General features: G+C 41.1%; 1 non-coding gene across 1 annotated transcript; it reads left to right on the plus strand.

Moving 5' to 3' along the window:
- Positions 1–3,542: 3,542 nt before the first annotated feature.
- LOC148572133 (small nucleolar RNA R71) lies at positions 3,543–3,649 on the plus strand. Its single transcript, XR_015908391.1, has one exon. It is a non-coding gene; the product is annotated as a small nucleolar RNA R71 (small nucleolar RNA).
- The last annotated feature ends 1,265 nt before the right edge of the window (positions 3,650–4,914 follow it).

Below are 4,914 nucleotides of genomic sequence, written 5' to 3' on the forward strand. Positions count from 1 at the left end.
GAATAGACCTTCTCACTAGCTCAAACCACCCCTTGGCCTCAGGAGTGAGATCTGTTCTCTTGATGAACTTTGGTTTATTTCCCGCACCCCTTTCCCAGTCAGCTCCTGGTACACAAATATCTTGCAGAATCTGGTCATAATTGGGGTTGTCCAATCTTGAGTGATAGCTTTCTTCTTCAAACTGTATAGACCGTAACTTTAATGCCCTCATGACACTCATGGGACCAAAGTCCACCATCTTTCCTCTCACAAAGCTTGTGTACGACTCATCCTTCTTATCATATCGAACCACATTTGCATAAAATTCTCTTATGAGGTTTGCATTCACCTTAATGACCGGGTCAGTGAGGAGCTCCCATCTTCTCCTTTCTATCTTCTCTGTGATTTCGGGGCACTCAGTCTTTTTAACTTGAAATCCCAGCTCATAAATTATTTCCTTATCAACCATCCACCCGTATTGCAATACATGATGCAAGCTTCTAAATCTCTTTTCATCATATGGGTGTTCTTCCATGGGTTCCTTTCCCTTCCTTCTTGTAGAACCCGAAGACATCATGAATGATAGTTAATATGTGAAGGTGGCAAGGTTGTGGAGATTTTTGATTTTTTAAGGTTTTATTGCGATGAAGAGAGTGAGGTGGGAAAAAGGCTTTTAATGGGGTAGGGAGTGTCTTGTACCGAAATGGAGAGTGGTGAACATTGGGTAATGACAATGAAGGTGGGTACGGAACAAGGGTCATTATATAGAGAAGTTGTGAGAGAATGGAGGGTGTAGATTGATTGAGTGGTTGCTTGATGGACGATTGGGGTTATGCATGGATAAAAGACAAGGATCATCACTTTATGAATGAGATTGCTCGGTCTTTTAGGAGTTCCATTTTTCCCATGTTGCATGGCAACATTTTCCAATGTATTCCCTTTTTAAAACAAGTGTGCAGCCCTTCCTTTTGTGGTGCCGATCCTTCTTTGTTTAGTTGTCCAATCCATCCCTTTTTATGCTTCTTTTCTTTTCCTATAAAGATTTAAAATAAGGAAATTAACATCATAAAAATCAAACTCTACGGCTAGAATAATAAAGAGAAGAAAAAGAGTTTGTTTATTTATGAATTTCAACTAACTAACTACTTGTGTATCCTTATGCATTTTGGTGGCACCATGGGGTGACACCAAACTTAGTTTGAAGCAATGTGATGAAAAGTTTTGTTCAAAGCTCCCAAGACTAGCATGCATCTTGGTTTGCTTTGAACACCAAACTTGTTCTTCACTATATACTGCATGATAAAGATTTCACCAAGTGTTTGTCAAGTTTGGATTGAAATTCATAAACATTGATTTATTCATTAGTTTAAAAACATATAGAACATGGGTTGCCTCCCATGAAGCGCTTCTTTAGCGTCACTAGCTTGACGTTTTTCCCTCATCAGGGTGGTTGGTAGTGCTTAAAGTCCTCTCCTCTTGCTGTGGACTTATATCCATTGGTTGGATCAATGATCTCCACATGTTCCAGGGAAAGAACTCTGTTGATAGTGAAGACCTTAGGTAACTGAGATGGTACAGTAGGGAGATTAGGGGGAATATCTGGGAAATAAGCTGAGACCACTCTATCCCCTGGAGAGAAGTCTTCTGTAGGGATCTTCTTGTTCCTCCACCTCCTTGGTACCTTCTTCTTTGTTTCTTTTGAGGTTGCCTTCCCCTTGGTGACCTCTTTTTCTAAAGGAGTTGTGATGCTGTCTTCACCTGCCTTTAGAGGTTTAGGTTCCTCCAACTTTTCTTTGAGCTGTGGCAATTACTGTTTTCCTTGTTTATCAATTAAGGAAATTTCAGAATGAACTGGCTGTGCTTCAGTGCTTGTCTCCTCCTTCAGTGTCTCATTATCATTTGTGCTTAGTTCCTTATCCTCTTGCTCTGTTTCTTGTGAGAGTTTGAAAACATTGAAGCTGAGTCGTTCATCATGGATTCTCAATATTAGTTCCCCTTTCTCTACATCGATAAGTGCTTTGGCCGTAGCTAGGAATGGTCTTCCCAATATGATTGGGTGAGTGTGACTCTCTTCTATGTCCAGGATGACAAAGTCTGTTGGGAGAAAGTATTTCCCAACCTTTAGCAACACATTTTTCACTACTCCTATTGCTTGCTTTTGAGTTTTGTCAGCCAGTCTGATGATTACATCTGTAGGCATTATCTCATTGATCTGCAGCCTCTTCACCAGGGATAAGGGCAGTAAGTTGATGCTGGCCCCCAAATCACATAGTGCTCTATCGAACATAGTTTCACCTATGGCACAAGGGATGTGAAAACTCCCTGGGTCTCTTCTTTTTGTAGGCAACTCAGGTTGAATAAGGGCACTACATTCCTTGTTCATCACTATAGTCTGGCCTTCTTTGAGTGAGCTTTTCCTGGGAAGAAGTTCCTTCATATACTTGATGAATGCAGGCATTTGTTGAATTGCCTTGATGAATGGTATGTTCACATGCAGAGATGCACACAAGTCTAGGAACCTTGAGTATATTCTCTTTCCCACAGTACCATTGAGCAGTTGAGGGAAGGGTGCATAGAGCTTCAGCAGCTCTTGTTGTGAGATTTCTGGTTCTTGGTGATCTCTATCCTCCTCCTTTGTTGAGTTGTCTTCAGGTTGTTCGAAAAGTGTGTTTTGCTTGTCTTCAGTCTCTTGATCACTTGTAGTGACCATTTTGCAATCTTCCCATCTTACTTTCTTTGCTTCTCCTTTGGGGTTTTTCTCCGTGTCACTTTGGAAGCTATCAGTAGGTTTGGGAATCTTCTCAGCTAAATATCCCACCTAGAATTCTAGCTTCCTAATGGTCTCTCCCTGGTTCTTAATATTGGCTCGCACCTCTTCTTTGAACACCTTATTTTCTTGAATCTATTGGCATATTCCTTCAAGTAAGGCTTCAATCTTAGAGAGCTTGTCATCAAGTGATGAGTGATTTGGAGCAGATGTGCTGTTTTGGTTTTGATAAGCATGTGGAGAAGTATTGTTGTGGGGGTGTTGAGATGTCCTCTGTGTGAATTGCTGGTGAGCTGCATTGTTGTTGGAGTTGTAACGTCTCTGGTCTTGGTTTTAATCTTGCTCACTTCCCCACCCAAAGTTTGGGTGGTTTCTCCATCCAGGGTTGTAGGTCTTGGAGTATGGATCATAGTTTTTCCTTGGTGAATTCCCAATGTAGTTGGCTTGCTCCTGACTCCCCTCTGCTTCTTCATTCACTCCTTCTTGGGTTGTTGATGAAGTTGAGATTGCTGCTACTTGGTTCATCTCTATCTTCTTAGTGAGGTCAGCCAGCTGCTGGGTAATGAGCTTGTTTTGGGCCAACAGAGCATCTACATTGTTTAGCTCCATCACTCCTCTTGTGTTCCCTCTTTCGAAAGCATAGAAATAGTCGTTCTCTGCTACTGTCTCAATAACATCTATGGCTTCCTCAATAGTCTTTTTCTTGTTCAAAGATCCTCCGGATGAATGGTCTACGGCCTTCTTTGACTCATAAGAGAGTCCTTCATAGAAAATGTGCAGCTGCACCCATTCGTTGAACATATCTGGTGGGCACCTCCTTGTTAGGTCTTTAAACCTCTCCCATGCTTCATATAGAGTCTCACCATCTTGTTGCCTAAAAGTTTGGACCTCAGCTCTCAGCCTATTGATTCGTTGAGGAGGGTAAAATCTTGCTAAGAATTTGTTCACCACTTCTTCCCAAGTTATCAAGCTTTCCCTCGGGAAAGATTCCAGCCACTTGGCTGCTTTGTCCCTAAGTGAGAATGGAAACAAGAGCAGTCTATAGGTGTCAAGATGAACACCATTAGACTTCACTGTGTCACATATCCTCAGGAAGGTGGTTAGATGTTGATTGGGGTCTTCTTGAACACCTCCTCCAAACGAACAGTTGTTCTGAACAAGGGTGATAAACTGTGGTTTAAGTTCAAAGTTGTTGGCATGGATTGTTGGCTTTTGGATGCTACTTCCACAATTGCCTGGGTTTGGATTTATGTAAGAGCCTAAAACTCTTCTATCCTCCCCAGCATGATTTGCTCTACCTCCTCCCCCATGGTTGTGATCTTCTTCTTCATGATGGTTTTCCATGTTGTCTTCCATGTTTGTTTCAAAGAACTCCTCTTCTTCCTCAGCACCAACCACTTTCTTTCCTCTTGCCTCCCTTCTTAATCTAAGGAAGGTCCTCTCAGGTTTAGAATCGAAGAAAGTTGAAGCCCTGCTTCTTCTCCCTGTCATACAACCATCAAGTGCAAGCAAGAAAAGATAGGTGCAGAAAGTATTTATGTCAGAATTACTGTTAGTTGTGGGTGATGCAATATATCAAACAGTTAGGGGGTTAGCGAACAGAATTGAAAATAACGAAGAAAAACAAAAAAATAGAGGGGGAAGGGAAGAAGTTTAACTAAAACAGAAAGTAAATCATTCAAACAGAAAATGAAATTCACAAAATAAAAATGCTCAATCTAGTGATCTTCCAATTTAATCATTGTTGATGCACAATCAATCCCCGGCAACGGCGCCATAAACTTGATGCACGGAAAACTTGTCTCTCAACAAATCTCCCTTCGGCAAGTGTACCGAATTTGTCGTCAAGTAAAAACTCACAATAGAGTGAGGTCGAATCCCACAGGGATTGATTGATCAAGCAACTTTAATTAGAAGAATGTTCTAGTTGAGCGAATCCAGAATTTGGGTTGAGAGTTGCAGAAGATAAAATGGCGGGAATGTAAATAACGAAAAAGTAAATGCTAGAATTAAAGGACTGGAAGTAAATGACTAAAAATAAATTGCAGAATTGTAAATGGGAATGGGGGATTAGCTCATAAAAGTAAATGGAAGAAATTAAAGAGAATGGGTAAGATCAGAGATGGGAAGTTCATTGGGCTTAGGAGATGTTGCACTTCTCCGGATCA

Source organism: Arachis ipaensis, chromosome B3 (assembly GCF_059453495.1).
Source record: "Arachis ipaensis isolate K30076 ecotype BB chromosome B3, ASM5945349v1, whole genome shotgun sequence".
Classification (NCBI taxonomy): domain Eukaryota; kingdom Viridiplantae; phylum Streptophyta; class Magnoliopsida; order Fabales; family Fabaceae; genus Arachis; species Arachis ipaensis.